At 35.6% G+C, this 13402-nt stretch overlaps 1 long non-coding RNA gene across 1 annotated transcript in view; it reads right to left on the reverse strand.

Moving 5' to 3' along the window:
* Positions 1–13402, reverse strand: part of LOC144248888 (uncharacterized) — a 139356-nt gene that overhangs the window by 3241 nt on the left and 122713 nt on the right. The gene's annotated exons all lie outside the window — the stretch shown is intronic.

Genomic DNA, 13402 nt, shown 5'->3' on the forward strand with positions numbered 1-13402 from the left:
CTCCATCAATGTGTGCTGCTGTAGGCAGTAAATTGGCTTCCCTCACTTTCACAAATAGGATACAAATGCAGAGTACCTCCCCATTGCTCTCAAAAGAAGAAAAGCAATTGAATATTTTTAGGAGCCAAAAGCAAGTGCTGCTCCAGCTTCTTGTTCATACTGCCTCTGAGGCATTAAAATATGTCTCATTGAAAAATTTCTGCATTATTATCAAGTCTATAGGTGCTCATGGATTTTGTTGATCACTATTCTTAATGACTGTATAAGGCTATTTTGGTTCATCTAGTATTTCACCTGTGAAAATCCCAAGTTATTCCCATAAGGAAAGTTATACCAGCCAAAGCCATCACTTCAATCAATTTCAGTAAAAGAAGATTTGGACTAACTTTTTTATTGGACAGCACTCAGTTTCTTCCCCAACCATTCTGTCTGTTTCCAGATGCATTTTTGCTGTTTGTAGGTACACTACAATTGAGTAGAATATTTTCTTTGGGAACATGGTGGAAGAAATCACCTCAATGAATTAAAGAAAAATAATTTCTTAACACTGTCCATTTTAATTATATAAATATTAATTTTATAAATGGAAAAGAACTTTTGTTTGGACTCCTGAAGATCATTTCTGACACTTTCTGTTACAGTACTCTGCAGATAACCTAACTTTCAAGGAACGTCCTTGGTTTGGCCATTACATAATTCAGTACTTTGGAATACTTCTGGGATGCTCTGAAGTTATATTTTTATATTTAAAAGTCTAATTGCTATGTTCCTAGGTGAGCTTTTTAAATGCAAATTTAGCACATCTACCACCTCCATTCCTCTTCTGCTCCCATGATCATCAAATCAAGCACCCCTCTGTCAGTCTAGGCTTCCTTCAGATTTGTAATCTGAACTGAAATCTTAATGGGTCTTCCAACAATCAAATCTTTGACAAAAGCTGGTATTTCTTCACCATAGAATGGCATGTTCAGCAAAATGGTTTCCCTGGGGCCCAATCTCCATCTTTAAACAAAAACAGTTCTGGTTCTCTGGAGACATTATATTTATTGAATGTAAACGTCATAATAGCTTGACAGGTGTTGAGCCTTGTCTGAATTTTGTGATCTGAAGCTGCAGTATCCTACTGCCTGCCCCACAATTAATCTTATTGTCTTCATAGGGTCCCAGGGTCTATCTGCCCAAATAACAAGGGGCAAAGTGACCTGTCAGTTAAGCTTAGAAAAGTGCTAAATCCTGAAAGAGCACTTAAATCCAGCACTTAAAAGGACCTCCTGTACAGAATTGCCTTTCCTACCTTTCAACACTCTCCCTAGATAAGATGATGGAGGAAGGGCAAAAGAAAATCAAAAAACAAACTTAATAACACCTTCCCTTCCAAAGACTATGATTTATAACAAGATTGTGAGAACATTCTGTAGCTATTTCATGTTGAATTACAGTATACCTTTACAAGTGGCTGCTAAACTAGGAGTTCATGACAGGACTACTTGTGTTACTCTCATACTGTTCCTTGTGCTGCCACTAAAATTTAAAATGCGGTACATACAAAATAGATCTATAAATTTATGTAGTAACTATCCCAACAAATGCAAACTCATTCTTAGTAACCATAAAATTACCTTCTGTTATCTATCACCCAGAGAATTATAGTTTCATCACTTAGAACAGCCAGCAAAACTGAATAACACTGCCTGTTTACCCACTATTTCACTGTTATATTCAGTGCAAGTGCTGCAGCTTGCAGAGAAAAAGGATAAACAACAAAAAATTAAAGCCAAATATATGGTGTGGTAAATAAAGGTTGCGTTATCAGCTCTGCACTGAATATGACTTTTTTAAAGTCAGCATCTACCTCTTTAGCTTTTAGTTTGAGCCACAAATAAATCAATAAAATTTTGGTCCCTAGATATGCCAGCCAGTTTACATTTATGGAACATTCCACTGTCAAATTACTTTCTTTAAACATGGCAACAGAATAACATACACAAACTGCAAAGGTTTTAATAGCATACAAATTGATATATCTGTCTCTTTGACAGAGTGCTGGGAACAGTAAACTCCAGACTGTTAATAAAACTTTTCTTTAGTTCCTTCTCCCTGCTCTCAGTTGAAGCTGGCTCCTCAAGTGGTGGTTGGGTGCTGCCATGAGGGCATAACTCCTTGCCATCACAGTTGAATGCCAAACCCACATGTGCAGAAAAGCCATGGAAAGCACCCTTTCCATACCCTGGAATAGTATTTTTAGCCATGAAGCATCTGAAGCAGTGATCAATGTAGATGGAAACACTGGTGTGTCTTTTGTTTCACCCATCACAACTGCAGAGATATAAGCACTGAAAACTCAGAGGAAGCTGTGACTAAATGTTACAGATGAAAGCTTATTAGGGAATTTGGAGTATTTTTCAAATAATTGTTGCCTGATCACATATATTATAGCATATTCAGCATAAAAGGCTGAATTAATCAGCTGAGTTGTTTTTCACTAATTATTTCCTCAGTCTGGTTAGCACCTCTAATGCTGTGTTCTCGAGAAGTTAGGATCCAAATCCACACAAAGAAGCACTGATTTTTAGGAGCCCTTCAATGGAACATTTTTAATCCTGCCTTCAAATAGTTCTGCTATCAAAATGTACTGTCATTTGGTTCTCACAGTATGGATTCCCAATGTACATATCACCTAGATTTTATTTCCCAGTAAAAAATCTGGATAACATGTCTTGTGATCTTCTTCTCAAAAATATTATACAGAAACATTTCAGTCTGTTTCACTATTTATCTAGAGCTTATTAATTCAAAGTGTGATAAGAAACTCCTTTTTTTCTTTTCAAAATGTGTAAATAAAGCTTTACATCAGTCAGAAATCTAGGTCTTTTAACATTAACATTTAAAAACTGTGAATTGTCTGCCACAGAACTTTGATGATAATGGTCTTATAAAGGAATAAACAGGAAGGTCAAGCTGCCAGTGCCTCATATACAAAGAAGAACTAGATTGTGCTGTCTGAATATAGCTAAAAGTAATGTTAACTGATCTGCTACAAAGCACCAGGAATAATTTAGCATTTTAACCAAGCAATTGAAAGAGCAGATGAATACTTTTGCTTCACAATAGAAGGCTTAGACATTTGGGCAGTGAACTTCCATAAACCATACTTCTTTTTGTTTTAATATTCATGTTTATTATCCAAATAGCCTCCTTTTTTTTTTTTTTTTTGATAAATTATAAAAGCTCATTAAAAAAGCTTGAGTAAAGCTCAAAGGATGGAAAAAATTATCTCTGACATTAAGATAAAATGCACATTACCAGCCTTAGTCTGATTGTTTGCTCTTATGTGGAAGACATGGATTTGCTGCATAGCATCTGATTTGTCCTTTGAAAACTCTGCATATCTCTGCCTTATTATGGTCACTTCCTCTTCATTTCAGCTGACTTGGTTAACCCAAGTCTCCCTGGCCATTTTCTTTTCATATCTTTATAATAACCTTGCCTTAGTGCCCTTCCTCATACATCCTGTTAGAGGAGATGTAAACCTTTCTTCACTAATTTTCAGCCATTCAGATGTCTTTAGTTTTTTAGAAATATTTAAATTATTTTTTTAAAAAGCAGAAAATGAAATGGAGGAAAAAAATTGAAAAGCAACCTGGTGTTTTCATTAAGTTTTTGTCAGCTGACACACCTCTGCATCCCTTTGGTTTGCATGAGGCTTTTGTTTCTTTACCCAAATATGTTGCAAATGAGTGACTCCATGGTGGTCAGCTTAGCATGGAAGTTGTGTGGGACAAGGACTGGACTTTTGTATAAATGGTGTGTGCAATGCCTCCAAGAGAAATGGAGCACTAACATATAATTATTCTAAACTTTAATTGATATAGTGCCAATGCAGCATTTTTTATGGTGTTTTACTAAAACTGACATTCTGAGACACCTTCAGAATTAAATACAGCTACAAAATTAAATAGATTGTAATAACTGTAATGTAAATTAGAAATAAAATCAGGAACATTTTGTTTTCTGTGTCAATTCCAGTAGTGCCTGATTACTCAGAAGTAGATTGAAAAGTCCCCTGAATACAAAGACTGCACTTGGGAGTATAGAAATGGCCACTTTATATAGCAACTATGATTTCTACTCTTTAGTTTGCTTTCTTTTTTTCATATTTCTTTTTTTTTTTTTTTTTTTAATCACACCAGCATAACTGAGCACCACTTCTGGTTCTATTTCTTTCTAATAAGCCCTGAGGTTTGTCTCACAAAATGAAAAGAACAGCAGATTTTCTCTCCTTTTCTGTCAGTATGCTGACAATGCTCTGTATCAGTGCAAGCAGCCAACATGCTCCTTTAGGTGGAGGTGAATTGTCCTTTTCTGAAGGAGTATTTCAGCAACCAGCAACAGAGAAATATTCTTTTCAAAAGACCTCTCTGAAGCTTTATTTACAGATTATTCTAACTCTGCGGATGGATGGCAGCTTTTCAGAGCTAATCAATTTGCTGAAAGTCTTTAGCAAGGTCAGAGTTGTAATAATAGCACAACTGAAACAGTTTAAATCCTTTTTCTACCCCCAAAATGTTGATGTTTATAGGAAGACAAGCAAAGAAATCATTATCGAAGTCTAAAATATATCAGATTCATACCATAGTTAACTGATTCCACTGAGATGACAGCACTGAAAGAATTTCAGTGACAACAAAACAAATAATTAGATGACCCTTTTTAATGATAATCTGTTTCACAGAAATGTATTAAAACCCCATAATTTATTGTACCTCTAGTTATCTAGAGCTGTTGAAAATTTCAAAAATTAGTAAGGTACTTAAGAAAATGAAATACTGATTCACATGGTCCAGAGACTGTCATCATAATTATAAGAATCCAGACTGAAAGGTCAAGGTCTTTCTTTTTTTGACTGTTTATATTTCCTCCCCTCTCCAAGTGTGACCGTACCCTGAAATTAATAACAGTAAGTGAACACTGGAGAGAATTAACACTTTAAATTACAGCTATGGAAATGTGTGTTGGTGTTGAGTTTAGGTGGGGTTGTTTGCTCTCCCTTGTTATGAGTTCACACTTCATTTTATTGTTAAATCTTTCAAACTAAGGTTAAGTTTATTCAAAAAGGGTACTCAGATTTCACCAGGAAATTTAAGAACCAAGCCCGATGCATTATCTTTCAACTACTAAAATTTAAACTCATTCTAAATTAACACCTCAAGACATTCATTACATATGGGAAAGCAGAAGAGCTTTCTAGATATCTTGGTGTCTGCATATTTAGGTGTATTTTCATGTCAGTGTTTAGCAGTTCATTGGAACAATGAGTCAGACCTCCATTTCAAGTTAATCCATATAAATATTCTTATAATTTTTGAGATATTGTCCATTCTTTTTAATCATTGTTTTCTGAAACAGCTTTTACAGAACTCTGAGATAGGATGAACATTACTGCCCAGCATTACATCTGTATCTGTGTTAATAAAAAATATGGATTGTGCATAGCACAACCCATATCTATACAGCCAAATTTTTTTCACCTTTCAGAACAGACTGGTCATCTCTAAAGAACATGCTGAAATACTACTTGGTCCACAATAATCTCAAAGCCATGCACAGGGACATTATGAAACAGCACAATTTTCCCCATTCTGAAGCTGTGCTGTGCACTTCCCCAACAAGTAAATGAAATATATCATCTTGAGTCGTGCTCAGGCCTGCACCCGGGCTTTTTTCAGTTTGCTGCTACATACATCACCAAAAAATTCAAACACAAAAGCTACTCTGTTCTTTGTATATAGACTGCAACATATTAGATGTCATAAGAACTGTTTTGTGCAAAATAGGTCAGAGTTCATTTGTATTACACTGCATTCAAAATTAGTATAGATGTTTACACAATCAAGTACTCTGAGACCACATAGAGACCTGGAATACATCCAAAGTTTAGAAGAAATGCAGAAACTTTAGCTTAGACTGTTATCAGGATGGAGCTGAAAGGTAACTTTTGTAAGGATTAAGGCATGTGAAAAGAATTTAGGATACACAGGTGCACATTCTGTTCCATCTCTTGACTCATCTTTCTCAATCTACCTTAACTTGCTTTTCTGTCTCATCCACCAGTTATGCATTGACCCCTTAGAGATTTTTGAAGGAATGACTGATATTTTACCTATTTCTGCATTGCAGCTGTACCAGCTGGGCCCATCTTGGCTTTGACCTTTATAAATTAAAATAAGATTTAAACCAACATGAATATTCAGATGAATAGCACTCAATAGTGTCATTGAACATGGATAGCAAAAATCAGCACCCTTTTCCCACTTCCTTTGTTTCCTAGTTGAGAAGAAAAACTAAATTAAAGCTCTGCTTTATGGTGCATGCAAATCTCTGGATAAATACAGACTTCTAAATTGGATGTCATGTGTGTGTCAATAGTGCAACATATCACAGATACAGGTAATCTCCTTAAGGAGAAGACATGGTATTTAATGTGTCTGATGGATGCCCTTTTATACTACAAAAATATTGAGGACTCCATGACAAACTCCTGACAGCATAAACAAATTTCAGGCATGCATGATAATGATGAAAAATCTTAAAGCAGTCATACAATTTACAGTGGAGTGTCAAAGGTCCTTTGTAAGTCAGTGTGTCTCAGTAAAGCAGGAAAGTTTTCACCAGGAACTGCATCAAATAACCTGTCAATTACGTTATTTGATTTTTGTGGCTCAGCTTGTCCTTAAGGTTGTTTTTTCTAGAACTATGTCAATACCCTTAGAGTTCCTACAGTACAACATGCCAGTAGCTGCTGTTTTGGCACAATTTCTGATACATTGATGCTTATCAATCTAATCATGTAAGGCTCATCTTCCAAAGGGAAACAACTGAAAGATCATAGCATCATATTTCACAGCGGAGTGGCTGTCATCTCAGTATATCATGCATGTATGCAAAGGTCATACTGTAAATCTGTTTCATTAGGACCAAACACAGAAGAAGGCTGAACATGAGGGAATTGATGATGTTACAGAGATTATAAAGTCACTGCCTACATGTAACTCCCATAGTCATTGCTGCCTTTTGCTGTATATTTGTACTGTGAAAAAGAGTTTTCTTACACACTTTTTCATCTTCACAAAAGATTTTCTTCTCTGAGATAGAAATCTACATTCTAATATTTGTTATTGAAAAAAGAAATTTCTTGAAATTCAGAAGTAGTGCAATAATAACAGTTTGAGGGTTTTAATCCAGAATTATTTTAGTGTATTTTATTTTCACTAGAGCTTACCTCTTTTTCTTAAATCTGTATTAGCTATGGCCAGTAGCATGCAAATGGAAAGTTAGGTATGTTTTTCTCTTTAAAGGAAGTTGTTCAAAATGAAAGAAAAATTATTTAAGCATTAATTTTTCTGACTTTTCCCTCTCTATGAATGAATATATAACTGCAAGGCATATTTCCATATTTCCTTTTCCTCTGTTTTGCAGGGCATATATCCACTAGCCATACCTAAAAGCATCTTAATAAGTGATCTTAACATTCTTCATCCTTCTGGTCCCCTCTGCTTGCTTGAGCCAAATATATAATTTCCAAAAGCATTTACAAACATTTGAAGACACTTGACCTCTTCCTGCATTGAAGTGAGCTGTAAAACTCTGCATTGAAGTGAGCTATGTGAGTCCTGCATTACTGGAAGTTTAAGAGACAATTTCACAGAGTCCAGAGCAGATATTATCAGAAATCACCATCTTGCTATTTTTCCCATTGTGTTCTAACCAGCCCATGTGAGCAGCAGGACACGGGCAGACTGTGATTCACACAGTGTTTTTTAGTAAGGCGCTTGAATCATAGCGACTGATTTATTCACATATCCATAATCTTTTATTCCCATTGGTCAAACTTAAAAAAGGTTGAGAGACCTTTGACTTACGTATTTCGGTAATGGCTGTTAAAATCAATTCTAGCATTAAAGTCTCTAAGAATGAACAATGCATTGAGTGGAAAATTGATTAAATGGTCAAAGAACAGTCCTTTGTGGCCTCGTTTGCTTTTTCAATTAGTACAGATGTCACAGCTGGTCTGGGTGGCTCTCAAACTTTCACAAAAAATGTCCTTGAAGCTTTGTCTTTCTTTAAGTCTTTTTCTTCTTAGAAAGATGATGTTGCATTGAAGATAGCACTTCTGTAACTTTTTGTACTCCATTTCCACTAGAAACCAAACAGTCATGAAAATGAATGGTGCACTTGACTGATAAGACACTAACAGGAAAAAAAAAAAATTCTTCTAGGTGAACTAGTGTCTTTTAAGGAATTTGCAATGTTCTGGCGGATTCCACTTGAATTTGTTTCCCTCCTTTAGGAATTATGAGGGTTAGTTCATGCACATGTTTAGCAGATGAGAACTGACAGGGAGATAACTCATAACTGCAGCTACCTCAGATTGCTTTTGACTAGAACTCCTGGGTCTACAGGTGAAGAACTGATGGGAACATGTATGAATTCATTTAGAGGAGCTCCAGTAAGTCATGTGATGAAGGCACTTAACTGGGATTTAGATGATCTGAGTGCAAGTCCAGTGCTGGTTCTGCTACAGACTTACTATTTGATGTTGAGAAAGTCATCCTGGGAATGATTTCTCATGAGCTTTTAGCATTGGTCTAATTCTTCTGTCATTGACTTCCACATAAAAATAGTTCCCAGCATGTGCCATGACATGAAATATCATATCTGTATTTGTAACCTACTGGTGTGTTGTCTCTTAGAAACTATAAGTAAGGTAATAAATCCCTAATTTCATTGCTTTAAATAAAAATGCTAGGGATTAAATTATTTCCAGTGTTCAGCAATGTAGGAGAAATTAATAGGAGATGGTAACTGCGCCGTTTCTCTCTTTTGCCTCCTGACTGCCATGTAACATTCACAAATGCAAACACTGGGATTGTTTTTTATTTTAGCTATGCAAACAATTTCGTTATAAGAGGCAATAGGCTTTGTTTTAGTGCCTTAATGTTTTATTAATTTAATTTTCTGCAGTCAAATTCTTTTTTAATTTTGCCTTATGGCCTAAATTTCCCTTGATATTTGTAATTATATTTGTTTGTGATTATACTGCAACATACTGTAATTTTCAACCAGCTGACAACGAACAAGAAGTTTTATCTAATATCTTATAAAAAAGAAATATAAAGACTGACATGGAGATCCTTTAATTTATTTTTTTGCAATTCCAGGAATCAATTGCCTGATTAAACTTAATGCATTTAAAACTATACATTTCATCAGACATGTAAAACACATGAGCCAAAAGAAAGTCCTTTGCTGAGTGGCTTTAACTGCCACTAAGTTCCTGCAAGTTGTTTCAACCTGTGCATAGGCTGAATTCCTCCCATGATATTTGGAATAATGGAGAAGCATATAATGGATTAAATCGCTGGCCTTTCAAAGTTAGTGCTTACAAATGAAGCCACTGTCAAATACTTCAGGTTATCTCCCAAAACAATCAGATAATTTTGCAGTTTAGACATAATGAAAAAACTGTTTTGCAATTTGGATAGCCATAATTTGGTGTCCTAAATGATAAGGCTTTTTTTGGCATTATACTGCCTAATATAAAAATTGTGTTCATCCAAATGTTTGCATTGGCCTCTAAAATAGTGTGAATTAGCACTGTATTTCAATAATAGCAGTTTTTTGGTCTGCCTACATTATCTCCTCTTGTTCCTCCCATAACATAATATCAGAATTTTTTTTCTGGAAAAGTAGCAAAAGAGGCAAAGTTGCAGATAAATCTTCATATTCATCCCTGTGAGTAAAACAGACTGTGGTCTGAAGGGATGTAATTTGTATGAAGGGCTGGAACTGTGTTTGACCAGAGCATTTTGTCCGAGTGATTGTTGCTACTTCTTCAGCATTTTAGGAAGAAACTGTGGAATATGACTTCTCTTTTTCTATGCCACAAACTTTTACTTCCACTCTGGAGACATATATCCAGAATTTCATATTTACTTGAGATGAAGCCTGACTAGTCTTTTTAAAATATGACATCCTCTAGGAGACAAACCCATAACCATTCAAACCCATCATAATTGAGAAAGGAATAATACAAAGTTTCTGTTGGAAGGATTAAAGAATGTGGTTATTGCATGCTCTAGATATGATTTCAATTTTCTTCAATTATGCAGAAATATTATTGATTTTACTGAAGGTGATGTACTGAAGGCATCTCTTACAAACTCTTTTTGCATGGAAAGCCAAGTGTACACTCTCTTCTGTCTCAGCTCCTCCCTTAGCTTTTCCAGAATGTAGCCATTCACCGTGTCCATCTTGAGATAGAGCTGAATAGGTGACATAAAGAAAAATTTTTTTCTTACTGGTATTCACAGGGATTTATGTTGTCAGTGATTTTCAGAGTAGTACATGCAGATTTTTAGACTATTATAGTGAGTAGGAGGTTATACAAGTGGCTACTTGTTCAATAGTACAGAGTCATCAGCAAACTCTGCCACCTTGCAATCCTCTTACTTCAAATTATTAAAAAAATATATTAAACAACTTGATTGTAGTACTGACCCGTGAGACACTCTATTATTAATATATCTCTTCTTTGAGGTTATAACTATTTATTTCCTATCATTTAATCACTTTTTAATCCATGACAAGCCTTTGCCCCTTACTTCATTGTTATTTATTATCTTTAATATTCTTTTATGAGGGACCTTTTCTAAAGCTTTTTGAAATCTAAGTAAATTATGTCCATTGGGTCATGTTCATCTACTGCCTTATTAATATTTTCAGAACCTTCTAACACATTAGAGAGGCACAATTCTCAGTTACAGAAAGGTTGTTGGTTTTTCCCTTGCCATATATATTACAACTCTCTAAATGTTGCACTACTATTTAATTTTCAGACATTGTAACAAATGGTAACTCTCAAGACATCACCTAAATCCTTAAAAAAAAAAAATTTTGCAAATGACTTTCCTATTCTCAGGAAGCATGGTGATTGGTAAGGGTATAGTGTAATCTGTTATTAAACTACTCAGTCAGTCAGTCAAATAATTTGAAGGATGGTACCAAAACTTTCTGTGAAGAAGACTCATTCCCAAAGAAGCCACTTTATTTACTTTTTTAAATAGCTTCTGAAAGTTGAGTTTTATCATCTTATTTCTTCAGCTGTGCTGAAATACGTATGTACATCCTTAGACAGCCAATTCTTGCACTCATTATCCTCACTTCTTTAGTAATATGCACCAAGAAATCAATGGAAAGAATTATTCTGAAAATTTTCCATTTGTAAAATTACATCAGAGGACTCAGGAAATATTCTCATCCATCACTGTTTTAGTACTTTATCCCTTCCAAAGTTGCCATTGTATGCTGGCGGTCTTTTTCTGATGTGAGAGATAGAACTAAATGTTACCTTAGCCTTTCCCATGGGGAGCCCTTCATCAGGAAAACACTGATGAAAGGGAGAAATAAACAGGAGAGCTTATGGTGATTTGTTCACCTCAAGAAAATGTTATTTGACTCTAGATCCAGGGCAGCCGCTAGGACCAAGCAGCACTATCCAAACAGTGTATCTGCAGGTAGGTCAAATGGGAATCTCATGGATAATGTTGTAATGATTTCAAAAAGATGTTCTGTTAAAGGGGGAACACAGAAAATGCAGAGTGCTTCCTCTCTTCTTATGCTTGAATGTAGAGATCAGGGAGTGAATTTGGGACAGAATTGCACAGAAATAAGAACCGTACATTACTAGCAATAAAAATTGTCCTTGCCTTGAAAGATAAGAAGGACCTGAGAGCTGCAGGTATTCTCAGTCTGTCACAGAAACATGGACATGTGGACAAACCATTGCAGGCAAGTGGTATCCGTGAAAGCTCCAGGAGAGCTAGGTCTCAAATCACACCAACAGTGTGTAGCAGGATGCTTTGCTCTGAATGCTGTGCTCTGGTCAAGAAACTCAATGTCGTATTTGCAAATATATTAGTGTGAACCAAGAGGGGGTTCATACACTGGTTTTGGTATTGAATTATATTAAAACCGGTCTGGCAACTACTCCTGAATCAATGTCCTTATAGTGAGGGAAAGATTTGGCAGCTAACTTGCTAAGCTGACCTGGAGTCAGCTTTCACATAGTCTATCACTATGCACTGTGAAATCATACAGTTGGGTTCCTCTAACGTATTCCTTCTTGGAGTGTGTGTATAAAGTTTCCTCCTTTGGGTAAGAGGACGCCCACCATAGATACTTCTCAAGGATGAGTGAAAGAGATCTGCCCATGAGTGTTGGTGTTGTTATATTAATCTCTGCGTAATAATGGTTTACTTTTGATAGCTTTATTATAACTGCTTTCAATATAATTGCCTCAATATAGTGCATTGTCATATCCTATCCTACACTACTTTTAGTTTTATCTTTTATACTGTGTAATAAATAATTCTGATTAAGATCATTTGCCATAAAAATAATTCATTTAATGTAAATAGATCTTATTTGCCAGATCTTTAGATCCTGTGGGACAAAGTTGCTTAAATTATTGGCAAAGTCTGGGGCTAAGATTGCACCCAATCACATATAGACTCTTCTCTGAGAAGACGTTTAGGATGAAAAGATGTCCTCATGGCTCAGTGGTAAGACTTCTCTAGTAAACTTTGTCTGATAACTTTGTCCCACTCCATCCAATAAGTGTGAGACCAGAGCAGGATGCAGGAGCTACTGGAACAAGAAGCCAAAGTTCACCCAGAAGTGGTTACAACTCCCCTAGACACTATTGTACTGGAACTGAGTGTTACAGATGACAGCCAGAATATACAGGTTTCTTTGTATAGAATATATTACTCATATTTGAAATTTGAGACTTCTTAGCAATGCTCAATTGACAGCATTACTGCAGCAGACTATGGGACTGAAGTTCTGACTGGGCTGTCAAAATTTGACAATGATGACATTTTTTGTCAGGTTGGAGTTTCTGTTCCTGGAATTGTATTTTCCAGGTTCAAATCTGATAGGGCTTTCAGGCACTGGGAGACAAATAGACCTGAAGGACTTTACTGTGCCCATCACATCCAACAAGTCAGGAGTAAAGGTACAACTATGGTTTCACTACAGCAAAAGTGGTTGTATCCAGTGAATCCTGCCCTCATTATCAAGATCTGGATATTCAGATAGTGGTGAAGGAGTATATGGTCAGTATAAATGACAAATTTAAACAGACAGAAATAATTTTTACTCAAAATATTACAGGAGGGACAGCACCATAAAAATATCCATTTGACAGATAGGAATCTAGGAATCTCCTTGAGTTTTTTCTGTTTATAACAGCACCTGCTCATTGTTGGTATTTCTTGGAAATTATAGAGCTGCACATATTATTGAGATCATATTGTTTATTTAATTTATCATTGGACTTAAT

Source organism: Lonchura striata, chromosome 2, assembly GCF_046129695.1.
Source record: "Lonchura striata isolate bLonStr1 chromosome 2, bLonStr1.mat, whole genome shotgun sequence".
Classification (NCBI taxonomy): Eukaryota; Metazoa; Chordata; class Aves; order Passeriformes; family Estrildidae; genus Lonchura; species Lonchura striata.